The sequence below is a fragment of the Lethenteron reissneri genome, chromosome 36 (genome assembly GCF_015708825.2).
Source record: "Lethenteron reissneri isolate LAM-NWPU_2019-01 chromosome 36, ASM1570882v1, whole genome shotgun sequence".
Taxonomy (NCBI): domain Eukaryota; kingdom Metazoa; phylum Chordata; class Hyperoartia; order Petromyzontiformes; family Petromyzontidae; genus Lethenteron; species Lethenteron reissneri.
Genome location: NC_083814.1, coordinates 6,227,961 through 6,247,971, shown reverse-complemented (window position 1 = coordinate 6,247,971; position 20,011 = coordinate 6,227,961). Strand labels below are relative to the sequence as shown.

Below are 20,011 nucleotides of genomic sequence, written 5' to 3'. Positions count from 1 at the left end.
TAGTGGCGCGTGTAAACATGTTGTAGTCAGCGTCACTGGGATGGGGGTCGTGATGTCCTGTTGTCAGCGTTGGCTTTTTGAAAGCCTGGCGCGCTTCGCTTTGACAAGCCACGGTCCACTAACACGAGGTCGACGTGACCATTTCGCCATCGTCGTCAGCCGTGATCGTTGAACTGCTGGATAAATGTCTCCCACAGCAAGGGGTGCCATCCCGCCTGCCTGTTGGCCAAAGCTACAAGTTAAGGGGCCTCCCTTGACATCCACAGTGAGATAACGTTTTCAACAAGAGTGTCAAAGAACAACAACGCGTATTTAAAACGCGGTTTAAATGTATTTGGACGTCTAAATGTTTAATTTACGCGTCAATTATATTCCGCAAAGGTACGACGGAGTTGCAGTGGCTGCATTTCGCGAATACGGAGCGCCCCTTACAGCGTTAAATGTTCGAGACCGTGAGCGTGACGACGTTTTTTTCTGGCCCGAACTTTTGCAGCTGTTTTAGACTAATTTCAGGGTGCTGATTCCAAATCTGATCTCAGATTTGCTCTATCACATCTCATTTTTATGCTATCGGCATACCCCATTTTCATTGATTTTACCCGAAATTAACTCTGTCACTTATGATTGCAAGTTATTGCGAGTCAGTGACTGCTTTAGTCTTAAAATATGGTGCTGTATTTTTAGGATAGTGTGTTTATAATATAATTTTATGTAGATATCCACATTTATCTAATATTTTTCTTCTGCAGTTTTTATTGAAAATGCAATATTTGATGTCTCAAAAACCTGATGTGATAGACAAAAACTGATGCCAGATTTGGAATCAGCACCCCAAAATTACCTTAAAACCGCAGGGATTCATCTTCTTGGTTCTTTAGGTAAAGTCACGTAGAAGGGAAGTAATAAAATAATAAAAATAATAAAAATAAAACATAATAAAATTATTCTCACGACGTTTCGGCCACAACGCAAGCAGCCGTCCTCAGAAAACCAGGTCCGTCGAGGCGACTCTGTCGCCTCGACGGACCTGCTTTTCGTCGAGGCGACTCTGTCGCCTCGACAGAGTCGCCTCGACGAAAAGCAGGTCCGTTGTGGCCGAAACGTCGTGAGAATAATTTTATTATGTTTTATTTTTATTATTTTTATTATTTTACTAGCTGTACTACCCGGCTTCGCCCGGGACTTGTATCCACCACGGCCGGCCGCCTTTGTCTCCCCAGTGGCGATGTTAATACGCTACAGCAGTTACTCGTTTGAGGCAGAGTCGACCTAGGGGAGGTTCAAATAATCGTCACCGGTGGTGGCCGTGAGCGGGAATGGAACTGGGTTCGCCGGGTTGGTAGCGCAGCGTAGCGTTAAGCACCACACCCACCGCTCCTCACACACCACACACGCACAGACAGACACACAGACACACACACAGACACACGCAGACACACACAGACAGAGACACACACACACACACAGACAGCACGCTAACCACTACACTACCGCTCCCCACACACCACACACGCACACACACAGACACACACACAGACACACACACAGACACACACACACAGACACACACACAGACACAGGCAGCACGCTAAGCACTACACTAACGTTCCCCCTACACAACACACGCGCGCGCGTCCATAGGTACACATACACGCGCTTGCTGCAGACACACACGACTTTCAGGGTGCGTACGGCAGTAAACGACTGAAATAATAAAGCGGCAATGCTGCGCAAGGAACTCCTTAGACCTGCAACACATTTGTGTAATGCGAGCGTAAACACACAAACACATACAAACACATACACAATACACACACACATACATGCAGACACACAGACAGACACATAACACACATACATACACAGAAACACATACACACACATACATAGACACACACATACATACACACAAACACATGCACACACGTACATACATACATACAGACACGCAGACATACACATAAAGACATAGAAAAAAACCCACATACATGCACACACACACAAACACATACACACACATACATACACACATACATACAGACACACAGACATACACATAAACACATACACACATACACATGACCCGGCTTCGCCCGGGACTTGGATCCACGATGCCCGGCCGCCTTTGTCTCCCCAGTGACGATGTTCACACACGACAGCAGTTACGCGTTTGAGGCTGAGTGGACCTAGGGGAGGGCCAGGTCCGTTTCAAATAATCGTCAGCGGTGGTGGGCGTGAGTTGGAATCGAACTGGGGTCGCTCAAACAGCTTAATGACTATTTGTACAAAGAACATATAAAGAATCGATTATAATAACCAGGCTACAGTCCACATTACAGACTGGCAGTACACGCAGTCAGCTTCATAAGCAGGCTAGAGTGTACATGATAGAGTGGCAGTACGCTCACCGAGCTTAATAAGCAGGCTACAGTCTACATGATAGACTGGCAGTACGCTGACCCAGCTTAATGACTATTTGTACAGTGAACATTTAAGTAATCGATTGTTGGCGCGTTGGGTTTAAAAGTAATATTAATTGCACACATTGTGGTGGGGGTGGAGTGAAGAGTAGGAAAAACTTTGATGAATTTACCTCAGAGTGGCGTGGTGGGTGTGGAGGCCTAGTAGCGTGCAGAGCCTGCGGCCTCGCCAAAATTGTCCAGCCGGCAGAGGCGGGGTACGGGTGGCGTGCCTTCCCTCCCCCCCCTCAGCGCTCCAACAATACTGTGTAATGGCTATTATTTAATTATTTACGGAGCCTATGAAAGTGGCGAAGGCGTGGCTAGCCGTTGGCAGGGGCAACCGCCGTCCAATGAAACTGCAGCCCTTGGCGAAGGCGTCGCTAGCCGTTGCCAGGTCCAATGAAAGCGGCGAAGGCGTCGCTAGCCGTTGCCAGGGGCAACCGCCGTCCAATGAAAGTGCGTATGGTCCGAAATCCACACACACACACACAGACGGACAGACAGACATCTACGATTTTATATATATAGATTACTTCCCTTCTACGTGACTTTACCGAAAGAACCAAGAAGATACCTTAAAACCGTGAGAATACCTTATGCCATAAAAGTGTGTTGACCAGTGTTAATAGCCAAAGTTGCGACCGTGCGAGACAAATCAAATATTGGGGGCCCCACCTGCCCGAGTGCCCCCTGAGGTGATAATGGAGTTACTACGCCGCTGCATCGCCACCACCGCCTCTCAAGAGCCCTGCAACATAATAATATACCTTAGCAAAGGGGCCGTCCATAAATGACGTCACGCACCTAGGGGGGGGGGGGGGTCAGACATTTGTGACGTTGTGTGATGAGGGGGTCGGGGGTTGGGAAATGTGACGTCACATCAAAATGCGCAACTTTAAATATAGATATGTTATAACAACCACTAATTGTTATAACAACACTCCTACAACATCAGAGTGCAGCGCCACATTAAATACGCGCTGCAATAACAATAGTTGAAAGCGATTTGAAGCATGTTTTATTTTCAAAATGGAAATATGGTTTTGGGGGGGGGGCAGAGCTTTTTGAGGGGGGGTCTGACTTTTTGTGACGCCGTGTGACGAGGGGGGGGGGGTCAAAATTGTCCAAAATCGCGTGACGTCATTTATGGACGGCCCCAAAGGCACACATGTTGATTTTGATCGTTCGAGGTGCGTGTCCTATTAGACGTGCTCACTCCCTTGAAGACCACTCTGTCGCTGTGCTTGACCCTAAAGCCTTGCAGCTGAGTGGAGTTTTACAGCCACTCCATCCCACCCCCTCCAAGTTATAATTTGTCTGAAACTGAAGAATAAGAAGGCAGTCAAGGAATGGAAGGCATCCGAGAGGACGTCGGCGGAGGAGGAGATGGAGCGATGAAATCGGCGCATGTGCAGCTGCTCGGTGAATTGTTTAATCGCAGAATGGTGAGAGGCGGGTGGCTGCTTGCGGAGACCTTCATCCAGCTGTAGATTGGCCGTGGCAAAGCATGATGATGAAATGATAACTGTGGGCCGTTAACCACCACACTCTGGCTCCAATGGCAAGCTTTTTAAATCTTTAAAGAGCACCCTGCTCTCTCGCTCTTCTTGTAGCTTGTGAGCAAAAAGTCGCTCGATTATTCTCTTCCCAAAGCCACAGCGAACGGATATGGTCCAAAGCGCATGAACTCTGCAACACAACCAGGCACTTTCTGAGAAATGATCGCTCCCCAGAGAGGTGGAATCGATAGATGTTTCTCCCATGGAAGATTGAGCAGTCCACGTCTCAGGGCACATTCTGTAGATTTTCTTTCCAGTCCTCAATAATGGAAATTTAATTGACTTCACGTTCATGCAGTGCGCCTTTCGTTTGCATTGAGACACACATTGAGCCCTTGCTCGTGGGAATAATTGTCCAGGATTAAATTGTATGCAGTATTTTTTGTGCTCGCTTAGTGTTTTTCGTTAGCTTATAATATGGCTGCATTGGTACTTTGCTGTTCATTATCAACTTCAGTTGTCCAGAAACATGGATGGTAGTGAAATACATTGAAGTAAATAAAACAAAAGCTGGGGTGTGCACAGAGAAGCGTTAACGGGTGCACGCTCGGAATGACACTACGAGACAGAAAGATGAACACATGGATCAGAGAACAAACACAACTTTGAGAAACCATTTTGACTGTCGGGCAAAGTGAGTGGGTTTGGGCAAGACACGTCGTTAGAAGGTCAAAACTAACGATGGAATATGTGGGCATGTTTGTTGAACTTCCTTCGCGCCGTACGTAGCAAAACCTTGCTAATCGGTGACGTTAGCCAAATGAGAGAACAGGAGGGGGCGGCCGAGGAGATGGAGGGACAGGATCAGCTCATGCGCAGTAGCCCGATGGACAGTCGCACTGCGTGACCAAGAGTGATGGCGATGGCGTGGTGAGGGCCTTCATGCACCAGTGGATAGATCATGGCCCGATACTTACGAATGACAGGTGGGCGATGCCTATGAAACGTTTAGGAAAATTGCGTGCAAGACCGGCTGCTATTTTTTAAAAAATCAGCCCTTGATTAAAATGCAGTGCTTGTACCACCTGTTTTTTTTATTGTATGTACTTCACCAGTCTTCTTATATGCGGGTTGGCGACGAACATCGGGGTCTTAGACGTGGGAACACAGATGTATAGTACAACAATGGAAAACGCTGCGCTGCCCTCTGATGCTCACATCACAGCCACACGGCCTAAAACACTGTTACATATGTTAGTGGCATATAAAATCATTGTCCATTAAACGTGCTTAGCTTCCCAGATCTTGATGGGGTTGGGCATGATTCTGTGTGATTTAGTCATAGGCACCAACATACAAACCATATATTAACACGTAGAAGTGTCCACACATGTAAAACCCCTCAGCTGTATAGGGATACGCACAGAGGCGGGCGTAGTGTAGGCAAGCAGTGTCGTTTTACGCACTGCGACCAAGTGCCCATTGAAGGCTGAGTCGACCTAGGGGAAACCCCTGGCGACACTGATCAACACAACCATGGCCAGGATACGAGCTCAGGCCGCCTGTTGTTGTTGTTTTTTGTTGTGACGCAGAGAGCAATAGCGCCACACCACTTCTCCCCACTGCCACACAAATACAAAGTTCCCCCGTGTAGCCTTCGCGGGTTGCCGGTCAGCCACCACCTGTGAAAGTCGGCACGGCGCACGACAGAGCGGTGTGGCTAATACCACGCCCGACCACCTTTGTCTCCCCAGTGTTGATGTTTAGACATCGCACCAGGCGCTCGTGCAAGGTGCAGTCGACGTTTGGAACCATTTCAGATGAATCACCACGCATGTTAGCCCCAGCCATATGCATGTACACACATGCAATTAAGCGCACTGCGCTACTACGATCCTGGTGCGCCCAGAGTTCGATTTGCGCTCACAGCCAACACCAGTGACGACTATCCGAACCGGTCTTGGGCCTCAACCTAGGTCGACTCAGCCTCAAATGAGTACCTGATGTGGTGTGTAAACATCGCCACTGGGGAGACAAAGGCGGCCGGGCGTGGTGCACGGTTGGCTACGTACGGTGCGAACGAAGTTCAACATACATACACATACGCCACAAATGTTTGTTAAGGCTATACGGGCAATCTTTTGTCTTTGTCTGTTCAAGCGCATACACATTATAGAGGTCACGTTGTTTAATATAACATCATGTACGTCTGGGATTTCTCAACCATTAGTAAAAATAAAAATGTGCTCATTTGTGCACGCGTGCATGCAAATACAGCGGTCACATTTAGTGTGTGTTGGAGCTTCCGCGCGTGCAGCATGGAATTTGTATTTTTACATCTTATTAATTTGCACGTGTGTGTGTGTGCGCGTGTGTGTGCGAGCAGCCTTAAATACTTATGATCAGCCAAGCCCAACCCAACCAGTACTATTTCTGGTGAGCGTGCAGGTGTCTGCGCAAAGTGCACACAGGATTTCTCGCTTGGTATTTTTCGTCGACTTCACAAACAGCTCTCTCCAGATTCCACTTTGTTACGTGCAGTGGTTGGCCCAGTTGAGGGGGCCCTCAAGGGGATTACTGACGTACGATCAAGTGACAGCCAGCCACAGCCTAAAGCCAGCCTCTTCACGGCTGTCACATTTACGCTACACAACTGGGCTGTACATTTGCACATGAAAACATGAATTCTATTTCACCCTTGATTCCTCAACACTAGGTATGAGAATTATAATAATACAATTAACGGTAATTTGTCAGTTTTCCCACATATCGTACCGCACATGGGAAAATCTTTTGACCGTATGTCATCACGCTGTTCGGTGCGGGTTGGTGAACGCTCACCAATGGTACGACTGTGTAGGTTTGGCTTTCGGGTTGTAGCAAGCCTTGTTCGGCATGATGTCGGACGTTTCACTCCATGGCATGGAAGCTTCTTCAGGATTAAATTCCATTCATGCTTAACAATTCGCGGTTAAACCCGATAACTAATCGAAGAGCCGCTCACCACCGCTGTTCTCCATGGCTTGGAATTGAACTTAGGCCGCCGCGGTCAAAGCGCAGTTTGCTAACTGCTGTGCCACCATTCCACTCTAGTGGTGGATATACCAACAGTAATATAACATCTGCTATGTATTAAAGCGTACGTTGGGTTCCTTCCAAAAAAACCTCCATTAAGAACAATCCTAAAAGAAATATGTCATCCCCAGCTAGAACCCATTTGCAAAAGCAGAATATACTATGACTCATTGAATAATATCCGGGCAAATAATTAATATACACGACTTCATTTTGTAGAGAAAGTAATTAAACACCCGCTGCACAATCCGATGAATTGTCACCATTTGGGGGGTCACGAATCAGTTCATGAATTCATTTGTGTTTACGCTTGTGGTGCATGCAGTATAATTTATGGAGCTATAAACACTCAAAATATATAGTGTTATGAAATCTATAAACATATATGAATTGGGAATAATCAATCATTACAATCACGTGAGATGACTCATGCCTGAAAAATGCCAGCCAGCAAAAATTCTATGGCTTTCCTTACCACCCTCTGCCAGAACGAATTCCTCTCATCATTATGATCATCATCATCAGCCATAACCAATCTCCTACTAGATGAAGGTTTCCCAAGTCGTCGACATCTCTCGCGCTCTGGCAAAGCGACTCACGCGCCCATCTGGCACCACCTGCACGCGAGCTGCCTGGATCGTTACGTATCCTCGATCGATGTCCTTCCCCGGGGTATTCCCTCATTCGGCTGTCACTCTGTTGATCCAAGTTCCTCTCCCTATTATCCGTATTTGTTGATCTATACACATTTAACGTACTGAATCGCTTACATACCTCGTGCATTCCTTTACTCATTTATACATCGTGTATTTGACACACGTGTATACACTGATACTGGTAGGAACCTCCTGGTTACACCAGCCCACAGGGGATTATTGTGTCCGTCGTGCAGGGAGGGGCTGGGTGGGGAGGGAGGGGCTGGGTGGGGAGGGGAGGGTGGCGAGGGGCTGGGTGGGGAGGGTGGGGCTGGGTGGGGAGGGGAGGGTGGGGGGGCTGGGTGGGGAGGGTGGGGAGAGGCTGGGAGGGGAGGGTGGCGAGGGGCTGGGTGGGGAGGGTGGGGCTGGGTGGGGAGGAGAGGGGTGGGGATGGGCTGGGTGGGGAAGGAGGGGCTAGTCACCCCGTGGTGCCCTTAGAAAACTCAACGTTTAACCTACTCACGCCGGCTTGTGCCCGCCCTCACAGGCGGGCATATTTGCGGAATACACCACGCCGCCGTTGACCCTGGCCATTGACCGAGCAACCCAACGTTCCTACCAGCCCCCTCTGCAGGAATGTGTTGTATACGGCCACATGTCATGATGTCTGGTCCAGCGCGGCTGTCTTGTATTTGACGCCTGAATTTGCCATCATGATGTCACTTCGTCTCCCGTAGGTCATCATCCACCCAAGCACGTTCGCTCACTGGAGCTGTCAATCTCACGTCAATGCAATCTATCCAAGGCAAATTGATTGATGTTCTAATTTCAGGCGAATCGTATATGCCGTGTATAAAAATTGTGCGGTGATATTTTGTGTTTGTTGACTCTGCTCAACTGAATGCGTCATGCAAGTATGAAAAGAAAGCCAACGTGGTTAGTATTATAACCTGAAAATGTTACGTTTGCTAGATATGATTACGACCATTTAATACAAATAATATTTTCACCTTGTAATGCCCCACACGGTATTTGTTCACTCTCGAAGACTGAACTCAGAGGCGCAATGAACCTGCAGACAAGCGGGAAGGTCGCCAGGTGGTGAGCGGGCGCCAACAATTACCCAAGCTCTGCGATCATCTATATATTACGATGCTTTCGGTCCCATTAATGATTGTTTACACACGTGGGCGAAAACCAGATGGCCCAGGGAAAACACACACGCGCGAGGGGGCAACACTCTATCCCAGGGGTCGGCAAAACCCAAATTATAAAAAAGCCGGTTAGAAAAAAACCCGAAATTTTTCAAGAGCCGCAATGCATGTGAATACGAGAACGGTGGTCATCATTAATAACGTCACGAAGCAGTCTTTAAAGAGCCGCAGAGTGCCGACCCCTGCTGTATCCCACACGGAAGGGACGCGTACAATTGGGGCGCACTTCGCTGCACTCTACCGACTTGTCCTGGCGAGCCAGCAGTGTGAAACCACCTCTGCACCCGCAGGAAGGGAGTTGCAAGAGAACACTTAGTGTGACACGCCAACCCTCGCCTCCACAGTGCTCGACTACAGGCGTGCACCACCACGGCCAGGCGAAATTATTGTCAATGCTTCGTGTTGTGGGGGATGGAGGGGATGGAGGGGATGGAGGGGATAGAGGGGATGGAGGGGATGGAGGGGATGGAGGGGATGGAGGGAATGGAGGGGATAGAGGGGATGGAGTGGTAGTGTAGCGGTTAGCGCGCTGCGCTACGAACCTAGTGACCAGGGTTCGATTCCTGCTCACGGCCAACACCCTGTGACGATTATTTGAACCGGTCCTGGGCCTCCCCTATGTAGACTCAGCCTCAAACGAGTACCTGGTGCGATGTGTGAACAACGCCACTCGTGTGCCGTGCTGGCCTTCATAGGTGCTCGCTAACAGCACTTGCCCCAACAGTCTGTTGAGGCTATACAGGGGATCTTTGTCTTTGTTTTTTTTAAGGGGGTGGTGAGTGATGGATCAATGGTGCAGTGGTCAGCGCACTGCACTGTGAACCCGTCGCCCTGAGTTTGATTCCTGGCCAGTGCTAACCATCTGAACCAACTCCCGCTTCACGACACAGTCCTGCATTAACCGGCGTGGTGATGTTTGGTCAAGCAGCCTCCACGGTCAGCACGCCGTGAAGAGTCATTCATTCAGCAGAAGTATTGACCAAGGGGCCGTACGTGCAGTGTTATTTGTTTATTTTAATTATTTTACGATTGATACTATTTCTGGAATTATTACATTAACAATAAGATTACAGAATGTGTTTTTCTCTTACGTACGCGCTGCCATATGCCTGCGTATTGGCCGGTTCGTACAACGTTTACGTTTTGGCAGAAAATGCGTCGAATATTCAGCGAAACGAATAAACAAAATGCAACCGGGCACATGGCATCGAGACTTGAGCTATCTCAATAAAGGCAGAACTAATTGGTGCGTCGTCATTGCCACGGCTGAAGAAGCAGATCATCGTGGGAAGACAAAGAGGCTTTGAGATCCAAAACATCAGCGAGGAGTTCGCATCAGGGACCTCCTCTTTGCTAAGCCTGTCCATTGAAACATCTTGTGAGTGCTCCTAAGGTGGTTGGAGAGATCAAACGGAAAGGTGAATGGGCCACGCACCTACAGACGATGACCATGTCAACCGTACTTATCTAAAAAAAACACCTTAATAGAATGAATGCTTTTTACCACCTGTCAATGTGATGAATTTTTGACCTGTACATTGTTTGTTTCTTCTATCGGGGCAGGAGTTCGTTCGTGTGTCCTACTCACATTACTTGTGGCGCGGCTCCGGTGAAACAGAGGCAATGCAAGCTCTTATTCTCGGCACGATGCATTATTAACTCGTGCCAGGCTAAGCAGCAGCAGCAACAGCGGCAGCAGCAGCGGCAGCAGCAGCGGCCCCGCCTCCCCTTCAGAGGTCAGCATTCTGCTGGGAAGCCGCCGTACAATAGCGGAGAGAGGAGGATGGGGTGGTGGGGGTGCATTGTGTGACTGCCATGAATGGCCCACAGTGCGCGCGTGCACGCGTGCGTTGTGTGAGTGTGTGAGCGTGCGAGTTGTGGCGAGATCAGGAGCTGCGCAGCGCGTGGGTTCTTTGCGTGATGCAGATGAGCGTGGCTGAGGCTCCGGGTAAAACGTGTTAACTTTTTATTTATTTCTAGCCTCCCCCCCCCCAAACTCACCCCCGATATTCATCCGTTTGGTCTCATTCGCAGGTAAGGCCGTTCGTGTCTGTGTTTGAGTGAGTGGCTCGCTTTGTGTGTGTGTGAGTGTGAATCGCTTCGTGTAGTCTACGCTGCTCTCCTGGCGATGAATGGAACCATATGCCGCCTCGTACGGCGTGTGTGGATTCACCCTCGGAAGAGGAACTCGGAGGGAGATCATACACATCGCCCCCCCCCCCCCAATTCATTGCATGCGTTTGCATTGCTCGTTTTAATTATTGCACTTTGGCAATGCGTGTTTGAATCGACTGCGTTATTGAACGTGTTTACATGTGACCTATTACTACCCCGAGTAGGCATTCGTTAGCGCCACGTTTTGTGCGTGTTTCTGTGTTACTGCTTATATTGTGACACGCAGCCTCGATGGCTGTGTTATTTCAGCAAACTTTCGCCACTTGAGATTAGAAACCACTGCCCGACAGACAAAGAAAAGTTTCAGGAGCAGTTGTCTTGATTGGCATTAATCTGATGATGAATGTTGTCCAAGATGTCACGTGCCAGCTGCTTTTCTACAATCGCTGACATACATACGAGTAGAATAGTTTCGGCTGGATTTGAATGATTACACGGTCTGATAATGCAGACATTAGCATTTTAAACATTGTAGCATGAAGGGTGGGTGAAGTGATAGCCACACAGCGCTGCACTGCAACGCCACTGGACCTGAGATTGATTCCCAGCCACGACAAATTCAAGCAAGTGATATCTGAAAGGGTGATCGGTCCCTCCGTTCACCAACCCGCACTGCCCAGTTCGATGAAGTATGGTCGATGAACCCCTACGATCAACACAGCGTGGGAGAGGCCTTCATCCAATATTTTGGTGGATTGACAAAGGGCTGTGTTTATTTTTATTCATGAATATCGCACAAACATTTTTACGGAAGGATAAGTTAATGCGCATCGTATAAAAATGTACACATCACACGAGCACGTGTGGACGAGCACTTGCCATCCGTGCCGTGGAAATATCGTACGAAGTATCGTATGATTGTGCGTGCGCAAAGGCACGTGTGAGTGCGCGTGTGTGTGTGTATTATGGGGAGCGGTGGTGTAGCGGTTAGCACGCTGCGCTACAAACCTGACCGACCCGGGTTCGGTTCCCGCTCACGGCCAACATCATTGACGATTATCTGAACCGGTCCCGGTCCTGGGCCTCCCCTAGGTCGGCTCAGCCTCAAATTAGTATCTGGTACGATGTGTAATCATCGCCACTAGGGAGACAAAGGCGGACAGGCGTGGTGTTGGCCACCCACCCCCTCGTGTGCCGTGCCGGCCTTCATAGGTACTCGCTAACATCACTTGCCCCCGACAGTCTGTTAAGGCTACACGGGGGTTCTTTGTGTATGCATGTATGCAACAATTCACTGTTGCTTGCGGTCTGGGCCATACGCATTCCTCCTGCCACAAAAAAAAATCACGTGGCTTTCTAAGCCCATCTTAAACAAACTGTTGTGGTCACTTTAAAAACACATTCTTTTGTTATTACAGATCAGGCGGTTGATGTTTTTTTTTCTTCCCTTCGTTCTTTTTGACGGTTGCTTAATCCCACTCTTTATCTCGAAAAGGCAGTGCGCATGCAGTAGTAGGTTGCTATTATTACAGTATCGCATTTTTATACTTGCGTGCTGGCTGAATGTGGCTCCACAGAACGATGGGGCTCATTTGGGAACTAAGGGCAAGGTAATAAGGCAAAATAAATATTCACCTGCACGAGATGGTATCTCGTGTCTCCTTCCACTTGTGGACTTAGGTCAATTTCTCTCAATGACATATACGTAAGCACAACGATGCAAGCAGTGATTGAAAGGGTTTCATTCATTTGCTAAGTCAGTCGTTTCTCATGTAATTAACTCATCACACGTGATGGCATTATTAAAATAAAAAAATACACATACGTGTACTCTGGCTCAGCTGGTAGAGATGCCCGCTGCCAATCACGAGCATGTGAGTTCAAGTCCTGCAAATCAGCCTGAACGTGTTTCGATTTAAAGCTTTCGTGACTGCAGGGATTCATCTTCTTGGTTCTTTCGGTAAAGTCACGTAGAATGGAAATAATAAAATAATAAAAATTAAACATAATAAAATTATTCTCACGACGTTTCGGCCACAACGCAAGCAGCCGTCCTCAGGTGGAGAACAAGTCTGTCGAGAAGACAGAGTCTGAATTGTCTGAACATTCGTGACTTTACCGAAAGAACCAAGAAGAAAAAAACCTGAACGTGCTCGATCTCCCTGAGTGTCAGGAGCTAAGCAAAGTCGAGCCTGGTTAGATGTTCGAGTGACCACCGGTGCATACCAGGTGCTGTAGGCACACTCCTGTTTGGGCTTTGACGATGGCAGTCCAACAATAAGTATGGTCCACAGCTAGATTTGGTCCACAATACCACATTGAGTTTTTGTGCATATAATTATCTCTGTGTGCGACTTTGCAACTCCTCGTCTGTGTGTTAATTGTCTCTGAATAACTTAAGTTTCCACCCTCACGACAAACACTCGAAATGGAATTGGCCAAACATCTCAATGCAGGACCCTCATAAAACAAAGAGTCTTGGGACTCAGTGAGGCTTACCAGCGAGGCTTTCGTGGGTAACCAATTGCCATTGTTACGGATTGTAAAACAAGCATCACGTGGTCGGCAATCTAATCGGTGGGAAGTTAAAGTTGTAATTCATGAGATAGATTGGTCTTTGTCATGGAACATAGAACGTTCACCCACTCCAAAGTCAGGACTACCGTTTGAGATTATGACTGACCTCTGAAAGAGCGTAAGGACGCGCTGCCACTTTCAGAGCGAGGGGACTTGAAGCTCGGATCTCGGCAGCGTTGGTTCACTGACATCCGCGTGGCATTTGCCCTCTGAGCCACCCGGTCACTTTCAGTAATTAATTTATCGAGAGAAATCATCGTACAGCTATCGATTGGCATTCAAAGTGGACCAGCGGTAGTTCCATTTTAGGTGACTCGGCCTGAGGATGTGTAATTAAAAGCCACGTGGTCCCTGTCACTACACCGCGATGGTATGTGATACATTTCAATTGACCTACTTCCCCATACCGGTACTGTAAAACTAGAAATGCAAGACCCGAGTCACATGCCGTCACAGACTTCTCAGTCACAAACACGTTTTTTTTGCCAGTCAAATGTATCGGTGCGATGTTACACGGAGAACTCCTCTTACCTGCGGTGATGTGCGGGACAAAATATGCAGGATCCTATTGTCCGCGGGTGTTATCTGGTATATTACGCCACTTATCCGCTGCAAAAAATCGTGTATAATTGTGGATAATAGGTTTACTTTTTTAATTAACTCCTCTCATCCGTGAATAAACTGCGGATAGTAGGACGCCATCCTGCAAAGCAGAAGGGGAAATTCCGCAGATAGTTGCAGGTAAGGGGGTTCATATTCCGACGAACTCCTCTTATCTACAAACATTTGCAAAGCAGGATGGGAATACTTGTAGATAATCACAGATATAGGAAGAATAGGGCCACGGATAATAGGAGTTTTCATGGATTTTACAGCGAAGCTCTGGGTAACAGGGTCATACGTGTGTATGTTGAACTTTCACATCATACGTCACCAACCATGCCAATCGGATAAGAGGAGGCCTTCTGTATAATAGGTTATATATTTATCTTAAATCCTGGAAAATCTCTACTCTGCTGCTCATGACTTTTCCCTCCATCAACATTTTTCGTGAAGATCTAGCGGCATCCATTCTGCATTCATCGCCTTCTACTGTGAATCTGTTACTCAGCGCTTATTTATATTTTATGACCTATTTTTTTTAACATAGTTGCTCAACATAACCAAGAGAACGTTAGTGCAGTGAGATGATTACATGCGTTGTGAAATTGTGGTGAGGATCAAGCGAGAGTTTAGAGATGAGAGTAAATCAGGGCGTCTTAATATCAAGGCTGCATGCCATACCAATCAATGGAGTTGCAACGCATTAATGCAAATGACCATTGTGGGAAAATCGATACAACAAATCCCATTAAAATTGGATGTGTACACGTTCAGCTTTTTTTTTTAATCCACTGCTGGATGAGTGGTTACCCACGCCTTGCATGGCATTCATGGGATGTATTTGACCATACTTAACAACGCCGTTCAGTGTGGGTTGGCGAAGGCAGGGGGGGGGGGGCATAGAATTTGGAACATAATTAAATCGAACAATGGCTTTTGCAGCACTACTCTCTGATGCCTGCAAACTGGACCCACAGCAGCCTATAACACCTATTTTATCCATGGTAGTCACCCATCCAAGCGCTATCCATACTCAACTCTGCTTAGCTTCTGAGATCTAATGAATTCGGCCACATTGTGGGTGCTTTGGTAGCATAATAAATTGGAAATGTATGATGTACAGTGCTATGTTTACAGACACAATAATGGGAATATCATATTGCAGGTATGAGGGCCACCTGAGATTCGATCAGTCCAATGTTTGTTATGGGGTTCTTTCATAAAATCTGAGCCTAGTTTATCGTTGTATTTTTATTTGTTTAGTACAAGATGGGACTGCGATAATTGAATGTGCGTTACATCATAACACCAAGACGACTTTTATTTGGAGTTATGTTGGAGCAAGTTGCTGCCACGATTGTCTAGAATATAATCGGGGCGATCTAATTATAAATACCCCGTGAAGTTATTTTAGTTTTGGGGGAAAACAATGAGAGATCAACATTTTAATTTGAAGCCTCTGCATATTTCCTACCACTCTCAATTCACTTATTATATCTTTTAACACTCTATTCATATACGTAGTCCATCGTAACTCATATGTGCTTTGCTTACGACGTTTAATACTGGGGTATCTGCATATGGATATCCTTGCATTTCATTATGGGAATAACATGGTAGAAGATCAACTTTGTACCTATTTCGAGAAATGAAAACTGAAAATGAACACACTGATTACAGTGACAACAATCACCACGTGGCGGTAACGTCACCAGGACGTTTGTGCCAGGCTAGGTGCAACTTGTGACCATCACGTGACGTGTGGAAGGCTCGCTGCTGCCAGGACGTCAAGGGACAGACCCAGGTGCCATGTGTTGACTGGCTGAGATGACCGGCAGATGCACCACCTGTGCCACATTGCTGCGTTGTATCCGCCGAATGCTCCACTCCTTGTTCTGAGTGTTGTTCCCCTACCCTCAGCAGTTGTTGGAGGGCGACTGCCTTCAACTGCCCAGTCGCATCCTTCATGGTTACAAGACATTAGGGGCCGTCCATAAATGACGTCACGCACCTGGGGGGGTCAGACATTTGTGACGATGTGTGACGAGGGGGGAGGTGGGTTTGAGAAATGTGACGTCACGTAAAAATGCGCAACTTTCAATAAATATAGACAACACGTTCCGCTTAATTAAATAGACTTTTTAATAAATGTTTTCTCCTACAACATCAGAGTGCAGCGCCACATTAAATACGCACTTCAATGACAATAGTTTAAAGCGATTTGAAGCATGTTTTATTTTCGTGGGGGGGGGGGGGGCAGAGCTTTGTGACATCATATTTAGGGGGGGGTCTGACTTTTTGTGACGCCGTGTGACGGAGGGAGGGGGGTCAAAAATCGTTCAAAATCGCGTGACGTCATTTATGGACGGCCCCTTAATGCACCCACGTAGAGTCGTATCAGTGCTTCGTTTCAGCTGGATCATTCCGCAACGCTGTCCTGAGAATTATTTTGCCATGATTATATTTGCGTAATTATTTTGTTTTCAAACTTTCACTCAGTTTTAATAGGGTACACTAATATAGGTTTGTTATTGTGAACAGGGATACCTTGTACTGATTTCAAAACTAACTGTTTTTTGTGTTTTATATTTATATTATTTTATTATTTCCCTTCTACGTGATTTTTCCGAAAGAACCAAGAATATGAATCTCTGCAGTCACGAAAGCTTTAAGTCAAAATGTATTAGTTTATTGTTCCTTCCACGCACCTCCGATTTAGCACCGTTGGCTACGTACGGTCCGAATTAAATTCAACATACATACATATGTAGTGTCGTAGAACAGTAGTGTCGTAGAACGACACGACATTGTATTGGCTCGGTATGGGGGCTGTAGGCAGGTGTCACGGGGTCGTGTCGGGCCGTGACACTCTGCGTGAACCCAACAGGACATGTGACTGGGTAACGGGGGGGGGGACAGGAGCCCCAGGGGGGGGGGGGGGGGTCACGTGGTTGGGGTTCGGGCCTTCCAGAAGGATCGGGAAGGGGGGCGTGTCCTGGGGCGGAGCCGGCCACGCCGGAGTGGTTATAAGCGGGTCGTGGACGGAGAGCAGGGCTGGTCTGCTGGGTCATCTCTGGGATGAAGCTCTCCGCTCTCTGCTAGTGGACCAGACAGCGTGTTGGGCTGTCCTGGTCCAGTGATGTAGTACCCCCCGTGGGTTAGCTAAGTTAGGAACGGTGGCTACCACCTTAAGTTGTTATGTGAAGTGTTACCTGTTGTGTTAGCTGATGAATAGTGTTGCCTCCAAAGTCCAGTGTGCGCCTGAATTTGACCCACTACACATACTCTAGTGGTCGTGCCTTGCGCTGATAATGCCTACTCCAGGCCGGTCCCCCTCGCAGCGTTCTGGAAGATATCAAGTGAGAAATTAAGGCCCCTGAGTCGTGCCTGTCACGTACGTTACCGCTACTTCACCGCTGCTTAACTGTTGGTCTATTAGGGTCGACTATACACAAGCTTCCGTCTTCAGGTGGAACCGTCACAGCAAAATTACTGTATCATGATTTTTACCTACGTGACTTTACCGAAAAAACCAAAGAGTATGAATCCTTGCAGTCACGAAAACTTCAAATCTAGTCTTTCTTTTTGTTTGTTAGATATGGCCAGGACGTGCACAGCACTGGCTCTCACATTTAACCATGCCCGTGTGGTTTGTTGTACGTTCCCGTTCAAAGTGGCTCTCAATATTAGCGGCTCTGTGGTTGCTGCTGAATGATGCTGTGGTCTAATTGTTTGCACAATGGACCACCGCGATACATGCAGAGGTAGCCGCTTTGATATCCCGGCGCGGCAGCTGAAACAATGAGAACGTTTATTAATATTCCAATTTCCTCTATTCACCTAGGCACTATCCAGACCCAAACATCCTTAGTTACCGAAATGTGACGAGACTGGGGTACATTCCCTGTGATTTGGCCATCGCCTCTGTTATCTTTGAAATATTGCTAAAGTGCCTTAACAGTCATAGGGGCCTGTGAAAGTGCCTGCATAAGCAATGCAATACTCCATACTCTTTGGTTCTTTCGGGAAAGTCACTTAGGTAGAAAGCATGCTTTCTCACCTGATGACGGACGCTTGTGTTGCGCCCGAAACGTCGTGATTTATTTTGTACTTACGTGACTTTACCGAAAGAACCAAAGAGTATGGGTTCTTGTAGTCACGAAAGCTTCATGCAATACTCCATGCAGCTCTAATTTCGTCTCTGCAAACGCACCACGGATGCCTTTCCAAACACACCGCTGTACAAATCCATTATGCGCATTCCTTTAAAACTAAAAGGTAGACTTCTTCGCCCTGGGCCAGTATAATCATATTAATGCAAATTCCTGCCTCCCAAAACATTAACTCAGGGCCATGTGAATGCACGAGCAGAGTCTATTCAGGGTTGGCAGGGCTGCCCCGTGGCTGCATGCATCACGCACACACACGCGCACATACCGGGACAGATTACACACTTGAATGAGCAGCTTGTAAGCCAGAGGCTGGCATATTTCTGTGGACTGCAGTCGATTCGTGGGCACATACCATCGTGGGGTAGCCATGGAGAGTTTGGACATTGTTGGCGAATAAAGGAACGGAGCATGTTACATTTGATCGTAGTGGATACCTGTTGAGAGTCAATGTTCTATGCATGGTTCACACTTTAGTGCTGCATATTCACGTACTGCCGATGATTAAATCACCTGCAATGGGTTAAGATCTCATTAATGTGGCCTTAAACGGGAAAAATATAAACTAGGGGATGTTTATGGCAATGGCTCTTCTTCCTAGCACGTAAAATATATTACGTATGTGCTTGTGAAGCCCTCAGATAGGAAGAGCTTTCACTTATAGATTGCTTGTCAAGTGTAGTGTTTTTCCAAATCTGACATTTGGCACGGCATGTGTCAAGCCATGACATTTTGTGTCTGCAGATGTTTCTACATCAGGTGTATCTTGAGAAACCAAAATACTGTACGCAACCATATTAGGATAATCAGGGTAATGTGAATCATAAAACAACAAAACAAATTGCAGTGCATTATGAAGACATTGTGATTTCACGGTTGTGTTTAAAACATCTCAGAAGGTGCCACAGCAACGCTGATGACCAAAAGTCAAGTCGAGGGCCGTAGTGAGTTTCTCCATCGTTGACTTCACCACAAACGGGTATTCACTTTATCGACCCTGGTAGGATGATGGGCTGAGTTGACTTCCCCCCCTCCCCGACCAGGAGTCGAACTCGTAAACCTTCCGATGTGCGAGCCGCTCCCTCTAGCGCCGAGTCACCCGGCCGGATTGACAGCCGTGCCGGGGGGTTACGCTGCCCGTGTGCAGGGCGAAAATACGACCACGAGCGCTCGCGACTTTGCTATCGTCCTCACGGGACCAACGATGAAGTGATAAAGATGAGTCACACCGAGGTAATGTTTGACATCGAGTCCTGTAATTGCCAATTGCCAGTGCTTTATGGCTTTGGCAGCAGAGTTACAGTCTGGACGGACACTCCTTAAGCTTTGTCGGCCCTCTAAGCCACAGTTTTCGCTATCTTTTACACGCTTCTCATTGATCGTGTTTGCTTCACAGCAATTGCATCTGCGATACCACCACTTTCGATTTCCACCGCTCCCCCCCCCCACTCACTCCCAGTGAGCTGCATAAATGCACCGAAATGTTCTCTGTGCCAACCCAAGTTGCTGACCACGGCAGACACGGGTATTTATGATGAACTTTGTTCATTAGAAGGTTTCAACTTGCAAAAACCCTGACCTGTGTTGATGCCAGAATTGTTTCATTATAATATGTAAAATGTAGCTTCGGCATATTAACGTTTCGTTTTACATAATGTCAAG

At 47.3% G+C, this 20,011-nt stretch overlaps 1 protein-coding gene across 2 annotated transcripts in view; it reads left to right on the top strand.

The window, feature by feature from the left end:
• Nucleotides 1-10,751: 10,751 nt before the first annotated feature.
• The window catches only part of VEPH1 (ventricular zone expressed PH domain containing 1), a 202,212-nt gene continuing 192,952 nt past the window's right edge, over nt 10,752-20,011 (top strand). The window contains exon 1 of one of the 2 annotated variants that reach the window (XM_061565944.1): nt 10,752-10,919. The gene's annotated coding sequence lies outside the window, so the exon portion shown is untranslated. The remainder of the gene's footprint in view (nt 10,920-20,011) is intronic. The other variant, XM_061565947.1, reaches the window with a different exon arrangement.